The 26,664-nt window shown below is 30.7% G+C and overlaps 1 protein-coding gene across 4 annotated transcripts in view; it reads left to right on the top strand.

The window, feature by feature from the left end:
- Window positions 1-26,664, top strand: part of LOC148237287 (uncharacterized) — a 251,416-nt gene that overhangs the window by 100,030 nt on the left and 124,722 nt on the right. For 2 of the 4 annotated variants that reach the window (XM_088205391.1, XM_088205392.1), the window contains one exon: window positions 6,729-6,784. The gene's annotated coding sequence lies outside the window, so the exon portion shown is untranslated. Of the gene's footprint in view, window positions 1-6,728; window positions 6,785-15,324; window positions 15,500-26,664 lie in introns of those variants that run through there. The other 2 variants (XM_088205395.1, XM_088205393.1) reach the window with 1 other exon arrangement.

Below are 26,664 nucleotides of genomic sequence, written 5' to 3'. Positions count from 1 at the left end.
CAACCATAAACATTCGATAATAAAAATAAAACATATTTAATATTATGGAAATATTAACATCTGAAAAATCATATCTAGTTGGTGTTCCTCAAAGGTCTTTGTAGGGACCATTATTAATTTTAATATAAAATTCTGCTTGCTATCATACGCATACTGCTGGTCGTTGTATTACTTGCGCACTTATTATTTTGCGCTGTGCGCTTATGACCTTACGTTTTGAACTCGTAATGTTAAGCTTTGTATTTGCTATTGCTTTTTTGTAAGCTACTTACAATCAATAAATTGCCTATTTTTTATTTATTTATTGCTATTATAATAAAAAATCTTTTAAGAAAACAGATACTTCGTGGTAAAATAATAATATAACATATACAAATTTAAATCGTGTTTTATACTGTAATCTATGGAGGGTAAGCTACTTTATTTGATAAAGATATTCTTTATCAAATAAAGTAGCTTAATATTAGATAATTGTAAATACTTTATATGTACTTTATATGCGATATTTAATATTGAGATTAGTGAAATATATTTAAAACTAATCTGTAATGATCAATCACAACTATAACTTATTCCGATTTTTTAGACACGAAAAAAATTAAAAGCACTAAGATCCACATGGTTTATAAATCCAAGTCTTTCAGGTCAATAGTATGTAGTAGTACTAATGACATTCGTCTAACGTGTTGGTTATAATTTATATTTGTGCAACTATTCAAGTTACATCCACGTACAGCTTATATGATTATGTTTGTATATATATATATATATTTATATGCACACATGAGGGCATTGTAGCTATGTCAGCATCTCAAGAATTCAGTTGTCTCAAAATTGAATTATTTTCTGGATTCCAAACGTTAAATTTGGACTAGGATTGACGTTAAAAGGAAAGCGGCTGCTTCCTCGTTTTTTTCTGTGATGGTCAGCGTATCTCCACTCAGCTTTCAATTTGTATGAACTCTTGTGTGTTTAAATTCAGGAGATTAACATTTTTGATGTATTGTCGAAAGCGAATTCTAAATGCATGTTTTTGGCGCTGTGTATTATATACTTTACTAGCTTGGGAAAAGTTTAGTGCTCACCCACCTCTCACTAAAACGGCCATATACAAATATTTGAGGGTTTAATTGGATTTGTCAATCTCCGTCCGTTTACTTAAAGAACTTTAGTATTACGCGACAGACACATATTTAAGTGTGAGATCTAGTAACCTCGAAACCTATTCATATAAAATTCTTAAGTTACGTTTTTATCAATTTTTAATAGAAACTCTTGAATGTGCGTTTTAAAAGATAACTTTATTTTAATTTACTTATAATATAACATGGCACTTGTTGGGCAATTATTTAACGACACGCTGCTATTATATAAAAAAATATTTATGGCGCTTTTAACGCGTAAAAAGTTTTGTTTTGGATTTTCTGGTCTGTTAAATTATACAGGCTTGAGAATGTAGACTGAAAACTACATAAATACATTACATACATAAAATAGATAAATACATAAATTAAATTTTAAAAAAACATATTTTGATTACAATAATAATTAAATATATATTAATTTAGCTATTTAAGAATTAAAAGCTTACTTAAAAATAATGCACCATAAATATCTTCTGTACTAAGTTTTTCAGTATCTAATGAATTATTCTTAGGTCAATGTTAGGTTCCTAATTAAATTAATTGCAGTTTTTTTCAGTTTAATTGTGATCGAACTTTTTAAAATAATAAATGAAATGATAATTTTGGAAAAACCTAATTTTATTTAAATTAAGTTTTTTAATCAATGATTTATTTATCATTAAAAAATAGTAAATAATTTATGTGACTAAAAAACTGACTCATAAAAAAGTAGGTTATAATCTTTTGGTGTGAAAAATAATCTTTTAACACAATCCTAGCTCTAAATAAAGTACTTTTATCCTCTAAAGCGAAAGTTCTCTGAACTCCCCCTGCCCTCATTTTCTCTTACGCTATGCCAGGCGTACGTGATTAATTAACTTATAATATGAAGCGTAACTGGTGTCGCGGTATAATCACGGTAACGCGTCACGTCGCGCGTGACCCAAACGGTTCCTGACAAAATATTGCGACATGTAAATTTTCACATCGTTTTGGGAACCTCTGGAACAGGAACGTGTAAACTTATGCTTGACGTTTTTCGACTTGTACCCAAATTGTGTTAGCCGTGTTTGCGACGCGAGATTCTGGCTTTTGTCGTTTTAGAATCTGTGTGTGTGCATAGTTATATCAGGGAATTGCCATGTAGTCGTAGAGGTAGAAGTTGCTCAACAGATGTTAATTAATAAATATAAGGTTTTGAACAGCAACATGTTGAATATGCGCAAAACTAAAGCAAAGTTTTATCCGTGCACTGAAATGTGAATAAATTTCAGAAAGACAAATATTAAACAACTTTTAAACGCTGGCATCTGCCAGTTCTATATTCTACGTTTATGATTTTGAACTTGTAATATTATAATTGTCATAATTTGAGTTAGTGAATGTAGACAAATACATTTTCAAGTATTTAAATATAAAAGAATACGTAAATAGCAACAGAGATATTAATTTTAATGTTTTTTATAATAAAAATATAATTTTTATGGAACGTCCCAAAAATAATTAAGAGGATTAACCCTTTCGTTAAAATAATGCAAAAACGTGCAGTGCATCTCTATGCTTTCGATTGAGCCATTCGCATTTTACATAAAATTCTTCAAAGGCAGGCGAAAGTTTAATCAAAGGGTGAAAGCTCAGGTGAATGAGGTGAGCGAATGAAAAACGTAATTCAATTTCCAACAATTTATATCCCGCTTCAAACACACATGTGTTCTGCAATTTTCATAATTGAAATTCGTGACTAATGTTAGTGAAATATAATTTAGGAGCGCAAAAGGTTTATAATACATTTATTTAATTTCACAGTGCACAAAAGTGCTGCTGTAAGTTCGCTTTTTTCGCACCTCGACTGCAGTCCATTAAGCTTTTTGAGCTTTCCAAGTTAAGCTTTCACCCTCTGTGAGTCTCGGAGCATACACTTAACGTTTATACGTTATGGCCCTATAATTTAGCATTACACGACAGTGCGGCTGTAAACACAGCTCGCGATCGTCATTAAAGCTGATAATATTTCAAGCGTAGCCTTCTTTGGCAGGAATGTCTTAGACCTATGGCATTAATGTGTAGTATCTAAACTACACCGTGGCCCGAAATTAACCCATTAGGTCCCATCGATATCAACTAAATAGCAATAAGGATAATAGTTACGTTGGGAATCTAGGCATTAATTAAAATTATACTATCTTAAATCATATATGTAACAGAAAAAATACAAAATCTTTATATATTTATTAAATGCAGTTAAAATATGATGTTAATGTAACAGTGTAATCAAGAGTTGTATTAATAAAAATTCAATTCGTCAATAAGTTAATTTAACTAATTTTATTAGGTATTATACATTGGTTCTATCTGTATAATTTTTTTCTATTCGTAATATTTTTAACAATAGCAAAATACTTACATATATTTTTTTTTAAATAACACAAAAAATAGTATTTTCTGTGCTTTACTAATTAGGTGATAAACTAAAAATCATTAGTGTAGAAAAAAAAATTACTATCTTACGAAGCTTTAAAAATAATATACAAAATTTTTTCGTAGATTTACTATTTAATTTGAATAAAATATAAGCTTTTATATTGAAATTTCTCGTTGCACAGTTAAATGAACTTTTCATTTTAAATAAATAATATTTTTTCACATAAATCAGTAGTATAAAAATCGTGTTTTTAAATATAGATTATACTGTGTGGCCAAATAATAAATATAAAAATATTTTTTATTAAAAAAAACTAATTTTATCTCCTCTTATTTAAAATTGAATTTATGTAGATAGCTGGTAAAATAATTTAAACTTTAATTAAAGCTGTAATGTTAATTTTTTTTTAAACATATTAAGCTTTAAAAATATTAAGGACGATCTTAATAAATAAATGTATTAAAATAATCAGATGCAAAGCTTTTATAAGTGTCATAACCTGACGTTAAACGCATTTCTCTTTATTATATTAAATATTATTATTTTTAAAAAAAACGACACAGTCTCCAAGTCAAATCAAAGATTGGGTTGAAAACATACAGATTTTGGTAATTGCTTAATCTGGACCTGGTCGGATTATTAAAGAAAATCAACCGTTTTTCTTGGTCGTTTATTCAAATTCAAAGGTTATGTCAAAGATTTTAATGAATTGATGAACATAAAAAAATAGTACGAGGCTTTTATACTTATCTAAAGTCCCTACATTCTTTGCTCATCTGGCCAATGTTATTTATCTGGGCGGAAACAGACTTTTTGTTATCACATTTTCTTGACCCTTGTGTCAGAGGTGTTGATTTTTGTGTTTTAAACTGAGTTCAAAGTTTTTTTATAATTTAAAAATTAATGTCCATTTTATTCATGTTAGTTATACGTAAAAAAATTAATAGGTACTCTATATACTGTACCTTGAGTTGGACCATAGGATGCAAAGAGAAAAGCAGTGTTTTACACTTTTTTGGTGGCAAGATTTGAAACAGATTGCCGTTAGTCAGTAAAATTGTCACGGTGGTGTCCCATTTTAACAAATAACCCCCTTTTTATTTTAGGCGTGAAAATCTAGAAATAGTGAATTTTTTTCTTTTGTAGATTTAACTAAAAGCTTAATTACCATTTATAGATCTGCTTATTTAATTATTTTATTGAGTGTTTCAAATGATAAATTAAAATTTAATTAAATTGCAGAACCCGACAAACTAATATAAATATGCACAGAACCATAATTTTGTTTAATTAAGGTCCATGATGTCTATGCTTTGAAATTGCTACTAAACCATTAACTTACGTTCAAAATCTGGGTAACGAGTCAGTTATTTTTATGAGACTCTTTAAGTAAGTCTTGTGCGACTAATTTCTTCGCAGCGATTATTGCTGGTTGCGACAATTAACTTACTGTATTTCAAATATACCATTACGTAGTTATACACGCCAAAGAGCTAAACAGTCTTAATTAGACAGAAACAAAGAGTTTTAATTGTTTCCCCCCAAAGAATAGCAAAAAATGCAATAAATGATAAACTTTCCTATTTTTTTGAATGATTTAAAAGTTTAAATAGTAGCGTACTCAATTACTTTTATGAGAAATTTTACTAGAACTAAAGTTCCGAATTTCAACCCAAATCGCACTAAGCAGAGCTACACCAAATTAACCATGACGACCGTAAGAAACACAATAAAAGCAATCCCTTTTCCCCGTACGTTGTATAGGATAATCCAGGCGTACATCTCAACGGCTACTAGATCCGCGGGCATTGCTCGTGAGACTTCAGACGCGCATGCACCGTGTCTTCTGGCTTATGTTATAAATGAATCGTTACAAAAATAATAATTATCCATAAAACTGTACCACCATATTTCAAACTGTTTAAAATAATTAAAAAATAATATTTATTAATTATAAAAAATAAGACTCTCAAGCTGTATAAATCTAGTAAACCCATCCAAGGTTAAATGCACTTTCTTGTTTTAATACTACTAAAACACTATTATGTTTATTAGTCGTGTTTTGTAGTTTCTAGAAGAAATAAAACAGTACATCTGCGGCGATAGCCAGCAAATTATATAGAATATTACAGGAAAATTTTAATTATGAGGATCTCATTCCGCTAATTAAAACCGTTCGTATTTCCCCTTCACGGTTCGCAAAGTTTTACAGGGCAAATATTTGAGCTGGCTTTTTGCGCTGAATTTCGCAGTTTGCCTTCCAACATTGTGTGTGAAACAAGATACTCAAACACACCCAGCAAACTGTCCATTATTCAATAAATAGAGGTAGTTTTGAAGGTCATCGTTATTATCGAAGCTGTTACCACACGATACATAAGTTTTGTGTTTATTATTGCAATATTATTATTCACTATTAAGTTATTCAAATAATTAATACAATTTTAATTCTATAATTTAATCACATTTTTTTTAGCTAATAATTATTTTATTGATTAAATAAGCAATAATATGTTAGACAAATTTATTTTTTATGGTAAATAATTATTTATTATTGCATTAGTGTTTTTAAGTGTTTTGCTATGTAGCACGAAATGAAGCTACGAGAGAACATCAACATCGAGGCAGTAATGTCCTTAATGTAAACAATTTAAAATTACCTAAAAAGTCATTTGAAATATTTCAGTGATACTGTAGTGTAACTTAAAGCTTTTAAACATTAACGGATAAATAAAATGTCTAGAAATACCATAAATTAAAATTAATTATTGCTCATATAGACAAGTTATATTGCACAGAAAAAATCTGGTTTTAAGAGTTAGAAATACCCTTACTTAAAATTAATTTTTAAAATCACGTTGGTTATTGAAGAATGCATCCTAAAAAAATTCTTCAATTGCTGCATTAAAATTGAAGATGCTTCACAAAATTTTACCCTATACCTTAACTAAATCAAAGGCTCCTAAAAGTAAATTTTGGATAAAAATTACACTCTAGTTACTGACATCTTTATCAGCAATATGCAAGTTTATCTTTATTAAAATTAATTAATGACTCTTAAAAGTTATTTTAATTATACTAATATTAAAAATGCTATTGTAAAACTTTAATATGAACTATTTTTTAGTATGTTTTGATTTAAATGTACATTATATTAATCTTACATTTATTTATATTTTTAGATAAAATTCGACGGAAGAAGTGAATTTGAAGAATTTTCTATGACAACACAAAAAAGGTATGTACAAAAGATACTATATAATTTATACTACTATATAGACATATCTATATACGTCAGCTTTGATATACATTTCATCCTTAGAAATTATATTTATGCTGTTTTATTGCGAATATCTCAAATGCTTGATATAATATTTAATGAACGAGACTGAAAAATAAATTTATATAGACATAAAACAATAAAGCTTTCAAATATGTATGTATCATATTGTGTTTCGTTCATAAATTATATGAAGTATAATTATCTACATAATATCTAATTTATTAAAAAAAAATCATATTTTAAATAGTAGATATGAAACAATAGGAATTCAAAGGTAGAGCTTTCAATGAAATGTTCGTCAATCGAAAATTTATCTTGCTAGGTATTAAATATTATTACTATTTAAAAGTTTTATTAAAACATTTGATATTAAAATCTGTTCTCAGAATAGCTACAATCGTTAAAATTTTCAATTGAATGTTTCATTTATCACAAATTCAATATTAGAGAGAAAGATCCAATATTATAAAATATTACGTATAATTTGGGGTCGTAGATTACGAATCTGGAAATGATATATCGCAATTTACATACGAGCCGATTATTTCTACACATAGGCATAATAATAATAATATATTGGATATAGGCGTTATTGTTTCCTGATATGAAAAGTTATGGCGTCCTGAAACAGCCGATCGGAAATGGGTATGACACTTTCTGAGTCCAGGGAATAAAAGGTTTCCCTTTACGATTCCTTCGCAATTTCCATCTCAATGGCCAAGTATTTTTCTGAATTCTGGGTAAAAATATGCGAATGTTTCCTTATCTATTTAAGTCACCATGATATATGTATACATACATACATACATGTTTGCGTGATTTATTTTTATAAATTCTGCAATATAAAATATTTTTTTAAGCACGCTTTTTAGTATATATTTAGATGTTTTAAATGATATGTATATAATATTCTTTACCAAAGGTCGAAGGTACATACATATTTCCGCTTTCCATTTATGTTTCCATTATTAAATTCAAAGCCTAAATAAAAATCGAAAAATACCTTCTGTGTGCTTTTATGCTAGAACGTAGGTGCTACAAATTTATTTTTTAAGTATATTTTTTTTACGGATATGAAATTCCTTGTCTCAACGTTTAATATTTTCGTCAGATGAAAATGTAGTTCCTTACGTAAAAAATATAATGTTTCTCACAGCGTTCACGTTCTATAATAGATATAAAGCAGTAGCTATTTTTTCATAGAAGCGTTGAAAGCGCAGCTTTTATTTTTTTAATTATAATATAAATTTCGTAGTAGTTATTACGTCGATGTAAAAAAAATATTTTTAAGTAAGTAATTAAATATTCTTTGATATTAAAATGCTTTGCTTTGCCTGAAAAAAACGTTTAAAATAAATCCAATATATATACGAAATTTAGCAACAATAATTTTAGCCTTAGTAATATTTTTATTGAACTAACTTTTTCAATCAAGCTATAAAATTAATAGCATTTTTTTAGTTAAGCCTTTTTAATAAATCTGTAAAATCTTATTTATAGTTTCAATCATCAAATGTCTTTCTATCAATATTTTTAAGAAGTAATTTATAATGTCATAACAAATATCATAAAACACTAAGCTTTTAAGCTAAAATGAAAAAGCCTAATAACTGATTTTTATTTTATTCTATATTTTATTAAATTAAAAAAAATTAGCTATGAATTGCAGGTTTAAAATAGCACAAAAATTTATTTATCTTACAGAATTGTTTTAATTGTGAAATTAACAAACATTGTTTTAATACAATTTAGAGTTATAATCTATTAAAAATATGCTTAAATAATGAGTAAAATTATATTTTTACCATTTTTTAATTTTTTGGCTTATCCTTGAATGCTACGAAAAAGTTTATGTTATTAACTTTTTAAAATACATAAACTAACCAAGAAAATTCTGAAACACAAAGCACTAATCTTGAATCTGAGAAAATATTTGAAATAATATCATGACATTTTTCCTATAAGGGATACTTCAAAAAATCTGATTTTACAACTTATTTTGACACGTTTTATAAACCCTTTTCTTATTATATTTCAAACTTTACTATACACTGGAAATCTCCATTTTTTCCTTAGCTTTCTTTAACGGAATTGCCAATTTTTGTTAAAAAACCATAAACATTTATTTAAAGGTATTTTTCCAAAAAATATTGAATAACAATCTGAATAAAACTCAACACAAAAACTTGAAATAATAAAATTTTTAGAGGATAGAAAATGTTTATTTTAAATAAATTAAAATACATTTTTGTATGAATAGAAATTTCTACTATTAAATCAAAATAATAAAACATTCAATATATACCATAGGGGATTTTTTTAATAAAAATTCTATAAAATAATATTAAAAAAATTAGCTACTAATTTATTTAACATTGAAGGAATATGGCGGTTAAAGTTGCTATTTTTATTATTTAATAGTTATTTCTTTAACACATTTTACAAAATTATATTGAGCGAAGAACTAAAGCTTTTATTTTTTTCTAAATATTTAGGTAGATTTTTTCAAAACGTGATTTATTAGGTTGACTTATACATCTAAGGGCTAAAAACAATTATCAATGCATATACCTTTACTCTGTTAACCAAACTATAATATAATTAAAAATAAATAGTATATTCTACTTATATACTATAGGTCTAAAATCTTAATTTTAGTCTATGAAATGTAGCTTAAAAATAATAGTTTAATTACAAAATGTATTTTTTTATGAAAAATAATAACTTTATTTTTAAATTATTTTACATATTTTATATGGCAACGTCACAAATGAGCGCGGACAAATGGGCGTGCGTCAAAAGAGCGCTGCATTATAAGCGCTGCGTCATAAGAGCGTTTACCAAAGTAGCGCTGTAGCAAAATAGCGTGCGTCAAATGCGCAGACAGTCATATGAGCGTTTGACAAAAGAGAGCACGTCACAAGAGCGCAAAAATACTTAGAGAAAATCAAGTAATGAATATTTTAGGAATTAGGTATACTAAATATATGTAAATTGTAAGAAATTTCAAAAAATTTATTTATTTATTTATTTATTTATTTATTTATTAAAATTATAACCATCGTGACCTGACAGGCAAACCTAATGCGTCACGATAGTCAAAAGTACTAATACATCATAATACACACAAATATAAACAAGACAAAACAACAGACACAAATCACCTCAACAGGTGTGCATTGTCCCATACGAATTGAACCAAAACTCCATAAGTACAAGAGAAAATGTCAATATTACTATGGATAGAATTGAGCAGATAAATGGCCTTGGCCAGAGAAGAGTTGGCAAGTGCTCCAGTTCTACACTTAACAGGCAAGAATAGTGGACGCGACCGAGAACTATATCCACCTTCAGGAGCCCACATTTGAAGCTGCTCGAGCACTGAAGGATTGTCTACGATGCCCTTGAGCAATTTCCAGAAGTGTTTAATTACATAAACACTTCTGCGAGTCGACAAAGAAACGTATCCCAGGGCTCCCAAAATAAAAGCACTAGGAAACAAGAACGGATAATACCCGTATTCCTTCAAGTATAAATATCGAAGAAATTTACGTTGTACTTTTTCCAGCTTCAATTCATTACATTGACTCATTACGCCTGGGATCCAAATGATGGAGCTAGTTTCTAGTATGCTGCGGACTAGAGTATCATAAAGAGTGCGCAATACTAAAGTATTCCTAAAGTAACGCGCATTTCTCAAGATAAAACCGAGCATTTTTAAGGATTTGCTATGAGTCTCTGCAATGTGCTGGCTAAATTTCCAACGTTCTTCGAAAGTCACTCCTAAATCCTTAGTTGAAGAAAACCTTTCCAGAAAATATCCACCTAGATGGTATGAATATTTTGCCGGCGTTAACGACCTTGAAAATGAAATTGTGTGACATTTCTTTACACTGAAAGGCAATTGGTTATAGCAATCCCATTTCCATATAGAGTTGAGATCCTCCTGTAGGTCGAGGGAATCAGAAATCGAATGCATTTTCTTGTAAATTTTCAAGTCATCTGCATATAATAAAAAATCTGAATGCTCTATTGCTGTTTCTATGTCATTAATGAACAATAAAAACAACAATGGACCCAAATTGGATCCTTGAGGTACTCCAGTAGGGGTCTTATATCGTTCTGAAAAAGAGTTATTATACTTGACGAATTGATATCTATTGGTCAAGTAATTTGAGAATAGATTTATGAGATCTTCAGAAAACCCAAAATTAGATAACTTTTTTACAAGTAAAGCATGGTTAACTTTATCAAATGCTTTTTCAAAGTCTGTGTATATGACGTCCACTTGTACACCAGAGTCCAATGATTTTGAAACATAGTTAGACAAAACCATTAGATTAGTGACAGTGGATCGAGATTTACGGAAGCCATGTTGTTGGTCGAGAAGCATACACCTGCAATGATTAAAAATGTATTTATGCAAAACAATTTCAAATAATTTTGCAGGTGATGAGATCAAAGCTATTGGACTGTAATTGTCAATCTGAGATTTGGGACCCTTTTTATGAATCGGAGTGACTTTTGAACATTTCCACAATTCTGGAAAACAAGAGGATCTCAAAATTAAATTAAATATAAATTTTAGAGGCTGTAAAATACCAGACTTGCATCCTTTCAGAATGTAGTCTGGAATAAAATCTGGTCCCGAGGTAAAAATGGACTTTAGTCTGCTAAATCCATATTCCATATCAACCAAACTAAAGGTTTTGATTGATAACAAAGATGACCATGAACGAAGAGTCTCATCGTAATTAGAATTAAACTCTAAATGTGACCCATCATTATGGTATACGGTTTGAAAATACCTAGCAAATCCATCTGCAATCTCTTCAGAACCTTCAAAATTGATGTTGTTCCAACTCATCGATGACAGTAAGGATTGGCCATCGCGTTTTGAGTTAACGAATTTCCAAAATTTTTTCGGATCTAAAATTATCGACTTTTCACAGTCTCCAATATAGTTTCGATGGCAATCGCAAATCATCAATTTTGCACGCGATCGCAGAGTACGAAATTCTTCATAGATGAGAGAATTTCGTGTTCGTTTCCAGATTTTATGTATGACATGTTTCTTTCTAAGAATTGTAATTACCTCATTCGAGAACCATATTGGATAAATTCTACTAGTCGTTGGATATCTTCTGGAAAAACATTCATCAAAAATACCATAAATTAATTTATAAAAAACATCAAGAGCAGAACTAACATCAATTGTTTGATACAATTGTGTCCAATCCGTACGAGACAGCAAACCATTGAGGTGGTCAAAATCCACTTCCCTAAACTTCCATCCATACAGTATATTCTTACATACTTTTTCATTTATAAATGGACGTGAATTTGGCTGTTTGAACCTAATGCCAACTACGAGTGCCGGATGATAATTATCCTCTTTAACGAGGACATAATTACTTCTCGTGACGTCATCGCAATTAGCATATATGTTCGTTAAAATTACATCAAGTTTTTTATTATAAATATTATTGACACAATTAATATCAGATAAATTAAATAATGAAATGGTGAAATCAATCTCCGCACGCAAATATGGGGCGGACGGAATATTGAAATCACCTAAAATGATTATATTTTTGCCAATTAAAAAATCACTGTTAGACATTAAAGTGTGAAAAAAGACATCACTTACTTCACGTGCCTGCATTGGCGGAAAATATACAACACACACATACAGTTGTTCTCCGTTTAAAAAGTCAATCTCGACCCAAATGTGCTCTCCGATGGTGTGTAAACGTTCTAATCGGCATGCTGAGCGGACACGGTCGCTGCGAACCGCCAACAGAACGCCTCCTCCTCTGGTGCCTCGGTCTCTTCTGAACATCAGATATCGATCATCAAAAATCTCAGCATCACTCACTGAATCACTTAACCAAGTTTCTGATAGGGCGATCAGATCATGATCCTGGGCAGCGACGGCAGAAAAACACTCTACAGTTTTTGTGTTGAGACCCCTTACATTTTGGTAGTAGCATAATAAGGTGTCTTGTTTCCGCACTCCATTATGCTGAGGGCGCAATGGTTCGTCGAAATTTCCATTCATTAAATGCTACACCAGTAGGCCATATTTCTGATAGCATTAATGATTTAAAATATTCTTCTGGCACAGATAATCGAAACGAGGCATATTCCCCTTTTGTTTTTATTTTTTCGACTAAAACATCTGTACACGCCGGAACAGATTCTTTGATATATTCTTCTATATCGGACGACGTTGTATCAGGGTGCAGATAGAACAGATGAATGTGTTTTTTCTTTTGCATTGTCTTGATTCGTGGGTTTGATACCCCTGACCCACGAATAATAATTCTTGAACGCGTGCGATGAGCTGGTGGAGGAGTCAAATTAGAATCCGTAGTTAGTGTCTCAGCTGATCCAGCTGATACTCTGAATGATGGAGCTGGCCTCAACCCTGATGGTGGTTCTGATGATGATGCTGGCTTCGATGTTGGTAAAGGCTTCAATGCTGGCGCTGGCCTCGATGTTGTTGCTGGTTTCGATCTTGATGTTGGCATCGATGTAACCCTGCGCTGTGTCTTCCGTTTTCGTGACACAACCAACGTCATTTCTGGTAATTCAGGGGGCGTTTCATCCAGACTCCCTGGCGGCGGTTCACATGATGATAATATCTTCGTCGACTTCCTTTCCTTTATTGTCTGTTTCTTAATTATATCGAGGTCGCTTAATACCTCCTTTACCCAAGTTGGTGGATCGTTTGCCGACTCGACCACGGAGCCAAACAACTCCATAATTTTATTGACAGCGTTGAGTGCTGCAGAACGTCGCTCATTCGTCAGCATGTTGGATCCTTCCAATGATGCTTGAACGATCACAAATTCAGTCTTCGCTTGTTCGAGCTTGCGGAGTGCCATTATGACACGTCTAATCGCGCTTAATTGCAATAGCGAAAATAAAAGTTCACGAGATATAGGCGGTAAAATTAGTATTTTATGTGCCAGAGCGTAATGAAGATTATAATGATTAGTCAAGAAAAACATTATTATTTATAAATTATTACGTACATACTCAAGTATGGCTCCCCATCCCCATACGTACGATATACATATATTTTTACTAAAATAAAACGCTGATTTTGAATTTATCATTACATTTCGAGAGGCGTAATCGAGTGGCCCTCCGCATCGCAAGAGGAGGTGGTGTCTCTGAACACAATGTCATTAGTCAAAGGCAGAGAATGAGCTCTTTTCATCATTGGCGTTACAATAACAAAAGCAAACGATGATTCATAATATTTAATTAAATGTCCTGTATATTGGTATCTTCTCTTTTGTTTCTATGAATAATATTGCAATTGATAAATGTGTTATTATTCATAGAAACAACATTGCAAAGATATTCATCTTCAATATAAATTACCTGGAGACAGTCGTTACGTGGACCTAAAGTATAATCTCTCCATTTTTCCCTTAATGAAGAACAGTAAGCATTTTTGGGTTAATTGATGCATCTGCCATTTCTATGCTACAATTATCATATTGTAATAGCAGATGAGCTTCGTGATATCTCATAGCCTCGCCAACATTTAATCCCATATCAAAATAGTCATAGAACTTATTTTTGATATGTTCAGGTGGAGGCAAACAAGATAGCGTCTCTGCGCTTATTATAGGGTGACTAGGTATGTTTGATATCCGTTCTTAAAATTTAAAAAGAATTCTTGTACATATTGAAATTACCTTCAGATATTTATCACGTCACCTTTTCTATAAGAACGTCTATTTCAGCTTTGCAATACAAATTTTTTGATTTACCATGCGTTCTTTTCGAAGGGTCAAGTTATATACAATAATTATATATAAGATTATTAGTTTAATTAGAGTACTTACTGTGAAATATATCGTGTGGGCTTTTTTTCATACTCTTGCAATTCCAACTTGTTCTGGATTACGCACTGTATTGTTTTATCCAGTGCTCCGCTTCCTCGTTCGTCTTTATATTACATCGAAAAGTTTCAGTGTCAACCTCGATACGTACGTAGTTAAAAGATTTAGGAAAATATTTATCAAGCAAATGACGCCCACGCGTAAACGACCGTTACAGCGTTACAAGCAAACGACAACGCACTCGATTGACACTTGGGGGCAGCACCGTACGCACGCATACAACTACACTCAAAATTTGCATTTAAAAAATCGTAGGTAATAATAATATTTTTCATATAAATAAAGTTGAAATCATCGACATGATACTTTTGAAGGTCAACAACAACATCAAGAACAACAACAACAACAACACAAGGTGACCTTCGTGTCACTCTCGCATTAAAATAAATCGAACGAGAGATAGATTTTCTAAAAATAAACAAACAACTTGCATTTAATTTAATTGGAATTAGACAAATGCAATTTGAGGTGAATGACATTTGTTATTTTTAATGAAGCATAACCTTGAATTGTCTGGATGCATCTAGAAATATTTTAAAAAAGTACCAGTAGATATGCGACCTCGGTCGTAAACGGTCGAATAAATTCTTTTGTTACATTTTTCTCGAATAAGTGTTCTCGATGTTTTTAATTAGCAGTGCATTATATAGTGATTTATACGTGGGCCTATGCAAGGCCGTTGCAGCGGCGCGGAGCCGGGGCCATAACGGACGCCCCGCGCCCCGCGCCCCGCTACTCGTCCGACGGGGTAATGTCTCTTTCAATTTTCTGTCTTTCGAATATAGTTAACCCTTTGTGCTCGTAAGTCCATCTTAAAACTTTCAATGCATTTCAATTTAAAACACATTTTAGTAGTGTAAGTTTATTGTAAAATTTTTCATCGGAACATGGTCGTACACTTGTGATGTTAAGACCGTGTTAAACTGATATTGTAAAAATAAACAAACTACTTGCATTAAAATAATTGGAATTAGAGATAAATATTTTTAAAATAGACAAATTGAGATGCACCACATTTTAATTGTTATGGTTTATATGAACATAACATGAAGCATAACCTTGAACTCGTTGGAACTTGTTTATGCATCTCGAAATATTTAAAAAAAATTCAGTAGCTATATGACATTAGTCAATCGGTCGTGTTACATTTTTGTCGAATACGTGTTTTCGTTTATAATAATATCCCTTTCGATGTTTTTAATTATAAAGTGATAGTGTAATTTGATTTGTTGTGTTTATACACACAATATATTGTTACTATGCAAGGCGTGTGTGTTTCCACGGCGTCCCTTCTTCCGCGACCGGAAGTGACGCCGATATTCACAATTCTAGGCATCATGCGGTTGACATTTTGTGTGTAACCCTTTGTGCTAGTAAGTCGACATCGTATACCAATGCCTTTATTGGCTTATGTTCGAGCTAATTTTGACAATTTCAATTTATTATTGCTAAAAACACTTGTGGTAAACACATTTTAGTAATATTCAATTTTCGACTTATGCAAATAACTCAATAATCTTAAATTTATTGGACATGGACGGGACATGGACGAACCGCGAGGGGTTAGGGCTGAATAGCGCGATACTTGACAGTTATTGGTCTTAAACTGATTTTTTCCTTCAAAGGGTATCTATATTTTTATGATATGCTCTGATTGTGCATAATTCCTACTTAATATTGTGTGTCTGTTATGAAATAAAAACGATTAGAAAAAAAGAGCGAGATGCAAGCAGAGCTCGCTATCTCGCTATCTCGCTCGCACTATTCAAATCAGCGATTGACAACTATCGACATTTTTAGCGGCAACTCAATTAGTAACAATTAGTAATCTGTGTTTTAATTATTTATAAATACATATATTGATTTATTTTTACAAATTATCCATATATTATATTAATGGATGTTTAAGGAAGTGACGATGAATTTGATATTAACCGTGTTATTATTACTGTGACGGTAATAGTAGATCTAACCACTTAAAACAAGATGGATTATGGCAATATTTGATACAAATAATGAATACGAATCTTATTATAATCTTAAATATTATGACAATTAATTGAAATATTGTTAACCTAATATAATACCCCTGCACCAAGAGATCCATTTACTGTCCAGATACCCAGAGACCCGAAACTATAGAATAATATATCAATTTATAAAAACACTAATCAATTTACTAAGAGAGATTAGCATAATAGTTTATTATTATTATTTTTAACCTAATAAAAATATTGTTTCTGAAATAAGTTTAACTATATATGGTCCCCTTTTAAAATTGTAAATTCTACAATTTTTTTTATATAATTTTCATTTTCATTTTTAATTTCATTTATTTTATACACTTTCTGGATTGATAGTGCAACAATTTACTTATATTTTATATTCCTAATTCCTAAAATATTCATTACTTGATATTCTCCAATTCTCACTTTGGTAAACGCTCTTATGACGCAGCGCTTAGGGCCCATACGCACTGTCGGCTAGCCGCCGGCGACTAGCCGCCCGGCGACTAGCCGCCCGGCGACTGTACTTTATATAGTTTTAAATGGGTGCATACGCACGCAGGCGCCGAGTCGCCGGAGCGTCAGGCGCGATCCTGTGCAGGGGTGATGCACAGGCGACTTGCCTGTCGCGGCAACCTATAAAAGCATGGGTTTAGATGAGTGCATTCGCACGAGGAGCGACTTTCGAGGCGATTTATACATCATTCACACAAAATGGCTTCGACACAGAAAAGCTCATCGTAGAAATTGAATCCCGAATCCTTTACAATAATTTTATATGAATATTGATAACGAAAAAAAAATATTGTGAAATAATATGTATAATTATTTTATATTATTTCTTGCTTCTCGATTTAAATTAATTTTATTAACATAATACAGATACATTTATAATTGAATTTGGGAAACAAAAAGCGTTTCATACGGGGAAATTCAATATTATATTGAAATTAAAATAATATTTTTTTTCTCTTTAAAATTAATATTGCAATTACTTCGCGAATGTACTACCCGACCTCGAGTCGCTCGGCTTAGCCGACTAGTCTAGTTACCTACGTTTTTGAGCCGGCGACCGCTAGTCGCCGGCGGCTAGCCGACGCGACAGTGCGTATGGGCCCTTATAATGCAGCGCTTATATGACCGCGCTCATTTGACGCACGCTCTTTTGACCGGCTGCCATTTTATATGCCTCAAATACAACTAATTAGAGTTAATTTAAGAGATACGATTGAATTTGACAGTAGTAAGTTTTCTTGCCTTCTTTATTTTCTAAGCTTCTACTGTTACCACCAGGTCCCACGTTTGTATACTTGTCCGAAGATTTTCCTCATAATTTTTCATTTCAAACACTCGCATTTTTTGACTGGGAAGTGCCCAGCATCCACGTTTATTTTCTGCATGTCAGCACTGTTGTATTCTAGTACTTCTTGACATAAGATTAGATCTGAAATGTTTATGAAGTCTAAAAAAAAAATATTTGCAGAAATTATTCTTCTCTGAACTTTATCACTGGGAATTTAGCAGCAAACCAAGGTATAACTTTATCCACTTTATCTCGCTTTTTGTCTACTGGCTTGCAGGTGGTTTTGCTATATTTTGTTTTTGTTTTAAGCATATAATTTGTCTTCTGTATATTGATCTTAAGTACTAACTACTTAGCCGCTTTCTAGAGTTCATTTAGTGCGACTTGTTTTGAGCATTTCAATGAATTATATCATATATATCATAACTCGATAGTTCTCGCAGATGAGTGGGTCTTCATTTTGGGTATAAGGCATCCCTTTGTTTCATTCTTCAGAGATTTCTTCTTTATTTTATATTTGTATTATCATGGCATGAGTGATTTAGCCCTGATCTACTAAAGAAGTCTCTCAAGTATTCTTGGCTGTAAAACATATATGTGCAAGATACAGATCACATAAGTAATCAAAAAATGTGTCTGCAGAGCTCTTGCTAGATCATTTTACCATCGTGGATGGATTCGTGAAATAGAAATCTAAAAAAGTTACTAGTTATATATAGTAATCGATAGATCTACGCATGACTCAATAAGCGTTAAATTACCTCTGAGATTGGGTGCAAAACTGTATTTTTTTGCCCTAATCACCGTAAAAAATCACCAACGATTAAGCGCAATTTTAAACGCAGCACTCACTCGTTCCATCTATCATCCCGGATTCAGTAATTTCGGGTTGATGGTTCACCGTGGCCCCAATGGTAATGGTTATGACCCTCATATCCCGCCGATACTTATCCCGGCCGTTTTATAGGCACTCGCTGGAGGATAATGTCTAAAGAAGATGCCCACATGTGGTTAGACAATAAAAAAGAAAAATCTAAATCGAGATAGTCGAGATCAAAAGATCGACGATGACAATAGTTCCGAGAACTAAATTAGTTTTTATATATAATGCAGTATCTGAATCTGTTTTTGTTAAGTAGTATTTCTCACGTTTATTTATTGATAATATAGTTGATGAAAGAGAAACTGCATGTATAATATTAAAATTGTATGTTAAAAATCTTTGCTTGTCATTATGAAGTATTGATCTATCATAACGAAGCAAACTCTCGCAGTATCCAAGAACTTATAAAGTGCTCTTGTGGATCTTTGTACATGAAAGGTGTATGTGTTTTATTGCATACTTCACGAAGCACAAATGGCTTTTTACATGCAGTAAAGCACACCCACACCATAATTTATGGTGCATGTGTGCAATAGTTGGAAAGCAAAACTTTGAATTCTTCCACGCCGCCGTTTGAATACTTGCCGAATAGTTTCGGCAAGGCAGCCAACCAACCAGAGTTTCTCAAACGTCAAAGGCGGAATTAACGTCGGTCACACTCTCAGAGAAGCGTGGATTATCTCGCAATGTTGAACGAACGCTTTGTCCGATCTGTGGCTAAAGGTAGAAAAGGGAACGGCGTTCGGACGTAATGATCGCTCATACATAATTCAACATTTGTCACCTGGATTTGCAAAGTGCTCAGACATTCTGTCACCTGTCTTACGGAAGATTATCTTTTGCAGACGGTTAAGTCAGACATACGGCTTTGGGCGTGTTTATGTATCTTATAAAATATTGTGTAGTGTTTATGTAGCGAAACGAGGTTTTGCAGAATGTAAATGTTTGGTATGAAATATAATATTGTATTTTAAAGTCTCTGTACTTTGATATTATGCATAAAAATACTGTAGGCTTAAATTTGAAATGAACTCTTATCTTATATATTATGACTATATATTTAACCTAAATTGTTAAAAAAAAGTACTGACTGATTGTAATGTACTTGGTTACAATTATTACAAAAGCTTATGAATTCTAAGTTACTTGAATTAAAACATGACGAAACAGTCTTTAAAATCAAATTAAACTCTTAAAGATTCTGGACCAGCTCTGACAATTAAATTAAAAGTAGCTGTTTCTGGACTATTTAAAAGTTGTCCTTTGAGTTGATTCGGTGAAACTTCAGTAATTTGATTCAATGCATAACATACAATTTTAAATAAGTAAAATATGTTGACATGTTCTTACATAATCAGGGAAATGCTTTTATATTTAATCGGGGAAATGGGAGGAGATCAATGATTATTTTTATTAAAATTACTGTTTTAATTTTATGCACATGTCATTAGATTTTTCAGTTATTGAGCAGCTTACTGCGCTGCATAAATACAATAACAATGGATTTCTAAGCTTCACTACTGGCTTTAGAAAAAAATATTTTGGGTTGCTAAAGCGCGTTTATTTAATTTTTGTGCTATTCAGAATGAATGCATTTTATATTTCTTCACAAAATCTTGTACAAATAAATAGCAATTATGTCGCGGATAATATTTTTTATAAAACGCTGAAATAATTAATGTTATTATATGCCTATTTTATAACCATGCAAAAAATAATAAAACTAGCTAGTTTCTTAATAACATTTAATATTCTTTTATAAAGCCACTATTCTTAATGAGTTCAATTTTATCAAATTAATTTATATAAAATATATTTTATGTACTGACTTTTATCGTGATACCTATATACTTATTTTCAAAAACTCGGAGTTATAGCTTAACTATAATATATAGACATATACATATACCTAGTTGCATCCTACATTTCTAAATGCATACATATATCGCTATAGTTAATAAAAATAATAAACAACATCTTAAAACAGCATCGCTAAAAGCCACTTAAGAAAGTATTAAGCTATCATGATACACTAAGTGTCTTATGTATATCAAAAGCTCTTGGTGGTCCATTTTATCTGAGGCAACATATGTACCTAACGTACTTCGTAACGTAATTAAATTGTTAAAAAATTATCGTTTCTAGAAGCCCGTTATTTATTAAATAAAAATATTGTATAGTGTATTAGGCAGCTACTTACATAAATAACAGGATTGTTATAAATAACACACAAAAAAATACCTAAAAAATTCAACCGAGGAATTCATTATAATTTTTCATCGTCGGATGTCCGTCAAGCAAAAAGAGGTTATGGATTTATATTTTCCAAAAGAATTGATTAATGACGGCACGTTTGAAAATTGATTTTGCCCCATCGTCCTCTTAATTTTTACTCTTATTGATTTCGACATTTTCCCATGCCTCCTCGCTGTTTTGTATTGTTCAACAGGCGGAACTTTTCCCAAACCCTAGTATCGTGTTTTCGGCAAAATTCGATCGTGCTTCGGGTCTGAAAGTTGGCTTTTAATGATTTCGACGAACGGGTTAAATTGCTGTTAAGTTTTTTTGTCTTGTATATAATACCAAAAAAAGCCTCTGAGGAAATTTTAATTATTTTTTTAGTTTGCTTACAGCCGCTTTGATTATCTTGCAGACTCGTCGGCGCAATTTGCGAGCCTTTTGTTATATACATACACTTGCCCAGACTAAAAATGTACATATATTTTTTTTAATTTAAAGGCAATGTATAATATTTAAAAATATTTTTATATTCACAAGCTTTTTAAAAAATATTAACAAGCTTATTTTATATACAATAAACTCTTTTTTAATAGTTAAGTAGAAACATATTTATAATCTTATCAATGATAATAACCATATTCTTAAAAACAAATATATTTTCCTATTAGATGGCCATACACGTGCGGATCTGTCCGTCGCGGGTGCCTGACGGACAAATCTGATCGTGTGTCTGAGAAAAGACACAGATTTGTCTGTCCGCTGTGTGTCCGTCCGTCACGGACAGTATGGTCCGCCAGGCAGTTTCCAGTATGTTATGTTACAATTTGTCCCTTACGTGTTTAACGCGTTTATTTCAAAAATATTCATGGGTACAATAGTATACATACATGTTGAATACACAATACTGGCTTATAACCATTTTCATTGTTTACAATTAAAAAATAATATTAATTATTCTTAAGTATAATAAAGTACAGATTCAAGTAAAAACACATAAAACCTTTTACAAAAAAAAATTGTCCCTTACGTGATTTTATGACACTAGCCTTTAATTTGCGTCAAAATTACCGCCACCGGTAAACGTCTAAAATACGATTTATGACCAGTTTTTGCTCTTTTAAAAGAGACAATCGTTTAAAATGTTGAGTTTAGATAGTTTGCGTGTGTGGTGAAGCTCGAACAGATCTTTCCTAGTGTCCGTCGGACATATCTCTGCGTGTGTGTTAGACTATTAATGTAGCCTAATGTTAGTAATATTTATTAGGTAATGAACAAAAATATTTTCACTTAAAAAGTAGTATATTACTAATTTTGTTTTTGTGTTTAAATTTCTGAGGCTATTGAAATCAATTTCTATGCAGTTCTTAAGAAGTAGCGAGTCTGGGAAATTTTATCGCCCAGAATTCACCGCCAGCAAATAATCGCTATCAGTTTACCGCCGCGTGAATTGCTCGCATAAGTTGATTGGCGGTATGGCAAGTTCAAAAAATTCAGATTTTAAATAAAAGCGTATTTTAAGATGTTTAAATTAAATGTCGTTCTAAAATATCAATAAAACTCAATTTAATAGTTGCGAAAGGTCATTTACTTTTAAACCCAAATCACCTAAACTTTTACAGTAAAGTTATATTTTAAATTGTATGAATAAAATTGTACTATCTAGTTCAGTTAAAATGTATCAAACAATTGATTTATAATTTAAATGGGCAATACAAGGAAACTATATTTATTTACTTCGCGGATAGTACAAGTAACACCTATTTGCAATTGTAAACAATAGATTTATATAAATGATATAAATTGCTTAGCAATTATTTGAAGGTAATAAATTATTAATGCAATTAATTGATGCAGCTGTCATATGCTATCGATTAATTGCTGGCGGTAAATTGCTGACAGTGAATTGCAAGCGATAAATTTTCTGCAATCCAAAAAGTAGCATTGAAAGTGACACGTATATATGAAGTTTTAACTATTAAATAAAAAAAAAATATCATACACTAAACCCATTTTTTCTAATAAATGTAATATTTTAAATTTTATTATGTATTATATTTTAATAAATTTACTATCAAAAATTTAAAATTCACTCAAAAATCATATCTCGAAATGGCACAGTGCAAGTAGTACATAAATTTTAAAATGCGCCTTTTTCTAAGATTTATAGTAGAATATGTAAAAACGTAGTATTCTCTATAAAGACATTTTATTGTTGGCTATAATTTTGAAATGTGAATTTCAGTAATATGTAAAATATCTTTCTGAATATTTTTTTTATTTCTGCATACTTTTCTAAAAATATCTTCATCAATATTTATTTTAATTCTGCATACTTATGCCATAGACTAATAATGCTTAGCTAGAATGTGTTTCAACAGACATAAGTGTCAGCGAAAACATGGTTAACAATCAATTGTGTCATTGTCCATGGCACACATGTTGTCATATCCCATAAGTAATAATATTTTTTCAGAACAACTCAGTGACGCCTTGTTTTCTAATGCAAAATTTAAACCACTGAAATAATTGTTTTATTTTACATTTATATTTATTGTTGTTCTACTTTAAATTAAAATCGGTACGCAATAAGTCGGACTGATTTTTAAATATTATATAGACAACAATCGCTAAAAATCATGCAGTTTCCTCAACTTGAGCATATGATTTACATCTTGCTGGTGATCCGATGCAGCTACTTATCATGTTGTGTATATATAGCTTTAAAACAGTTAAAAACTATTGTTTCTCTAAGCACAGCTAACATAAATTTATTTGACATATTTAATGCTTTATAATATGACTTTCTAAAATGCACTATAAAATCTTGCTTTAACGAAGATAAGATTCAGTGGCAAATATCGCATTAAAGATATCATAGCATTCCAGAAAATGGCGACATTGGCAAATTACCGTTATACACAGCAAAAAGCTTGATAAAATCTCTATTGGACAATAACAATGAGTCTGGTCCTACTCCGAATTACCTACATTTGTCAGAAAAAGGGGACGTTGAACTTTCAATATTGAATAGTATATCGAATTCTTGATAATTATTTATTAAGCTCAATAATGTTCTACTTTATTTACTAATATTTTAATATTTTCAATTATTAGAATAATCCAATATTTAATGTTTATTTACCTGTAAAATTTAAATCATATAATATTGTAATAAAAATACACACACATTCAAAACCGATTGCATTTGCCCGAGCGACATATAAATATTAAGCCTTATCACAAGAGTTTAGAGACGGGCAAAATCCTTTTGCAAAATGGAATTTTACATTTTCCCGATGAAAATGCGATAGTGTTTCCATTTGGATATCTAAATCGCAAACAGATTTAATACCGAAAAAATCCTTTCGTTCGCCCGTCAGATTTTTCAGCCGGATAGAGTGATAAAAAGGATACCAATAAAAAAATCTGATCGAACTCCTATTCAATCCGAGCGCTTACAATGTGTGTAGTAGCACGGACGGAACAAGTTACAAAATCATTTCCTGTCTAGGTTTTATGCGTTCATAAAGGAGCGCCGTTAAGGCACACGTGCCTCGATAGTAAAACTCACAAATGTCGGTTGCCTCACCGGTAGGAGAGTCGCCAGAGGGTTTTTTAAAAAATTCATTCTCTCCTGAATCAAGTCAAAAACTATATTCTGTGTACCCGAATGATCGATTGTCCGCGCACTGCCAATGAGCACAGGGAGCACATTCGCCTGAAAGCTCCAGTCCGAAAGCTCACGTTCGTATGTATATTATTTATGACGTTATTACCGTGAAACCCATAACGTAACGTTTTATCGCTTGGAATTATACATGAAAATATGCTTGAGATTTTTCAGCGTACCGGATTGTATAATATATATACTTTGATCGGTGCGAGAAAACTCAACGCAGAGATTTAATACATAAGGATAATTACTGTCATGCATTAATAATTGTCTGGGAAACATCCCTGATTACTTGAATGTTCTGGATTTGTCTCAGATTCAAAGTGAAGGCAATATGTTTTAATAATGAAGCTGCTCATAAATCAATGTGAAGTGATGTAGATTAGTTTAAAATATTTTTAACAATAGTTTATTGTTTAGTTTATAAGCAAACATATTTTTAATTAAGTAGTACATAGTTCAGCATTTTTGAAGAACTTTCAAGCTAAGCTTATGTATAATAATAATTACATATATCCACAAAATATCAAAATTGTTTTGACAATACTTTTTATAGTATTTGTGGATATAATAATTCATAGAAATTCACTATAAAAATATATAATATTTATTATTAGAGTATAAATACATTTAGTAGAAACTATTTTTTTTAGTATAGATTTTTTTGATAATGAACATTTTCATGGCATAATGACGCATTGGGAAAATCTATAGAGTTAATAATCCGATTTGTATTAAAATGAAATACAGAAATATTTCGATTAAATTACATTTATTACTATTTTTTCAACCCACAATTTTATCTTTATGGTAATAAATTAGTAACGATATTTTTATTTCTGTATTTTATAATAATTTATATTTAAGTTTATATTAGTTGTTGTTGATATACACAAAGTAAAAATGTTTGTAATAAATCAGTGAATTCGACTCAAAGCTCAGTATCTTTGTAATTTAACTTTCATCTCAACAAAATAATCCGTTTATTATAAAAGTATTTTTTTTATAAGTGTATTCGCAAAAATGATAAAACGAGTGAAAAATAGTATTGAATAATTAAATAATAAAAAATAGATAATTATCAAAAAAATTCTAAGCACTTTTTACTACAAAAAATAACAATATATAAAACCTGAAACTCGAAATTCTTAAAATTAATGCAAAACTGATTAAAGTATATTTTTAACTGTAATATTAAATATTGGCAATGTTAATTAATATGAACATATTTATTTTCGAATCATTAAAATGTAATTTTTAATGGTATTGTATATTAATTTATGTACACTTAAAAAGCTCACGTAACTTAGTTTTAGACGACTTAATAAATATATAAAATTACAATGAAAATTTTACGTTATAATATTTCCATTCACTTTAAATGCCTTTAAAATACACTTTGCGAAGAATTTGCTTTTAAAATCGTTGGATGGCGTTTTTTTAAAGTAGAAATAACGCTTGATAAGTTAACGTTAAATAGTTGCTAAAATTGTTATATAAATATATTTTGCTATGTGAATAGTTCTTAAAGTTTATTAAATAGTTGTATAATATTACGGATAAGTTGAAAATCGTAACACAGATTATGCACAATGAAAGTGGCTGTGAAAGCTTTTAAATTATTAAGCTCTCAAAGTTGCACGTTGCTGAAACAAAGTGCATTTTTACTGAAAATGTATTGCGTAGCAATATTATATTTTAAGTTTAATCTATAACATAATTATTTTGTTTTAAGTTTTACTTACATATGTTCCTTTAACTATTTATATTAAATACTTTACAGAATAATATATATAAATGGCTATTT

Source organism: Plectrocnemia conspersa, unplaced genomic scaffold, assembly GCF_051122295.1.
Source record: "Plectrocnemia conspersa isolate PC_06_02 unplaced genomic scaffold, ASM5112229v1 ptg000002l, whole genome shotgun sequence".
Taxonomy (NCBI): domain Eukaryota; kingdom Metazoa; phylum Arthropoda; class Insecta; order Trichoptera; family Polycentropodidae; genus Plectrocnemia; species Plectrocnemia conspersa.
The sequence above is the reverse complement of the archived record's forward strand: the minus strand, read 5'-3'. Positions and strand labels throughout refer to the sequence as shown.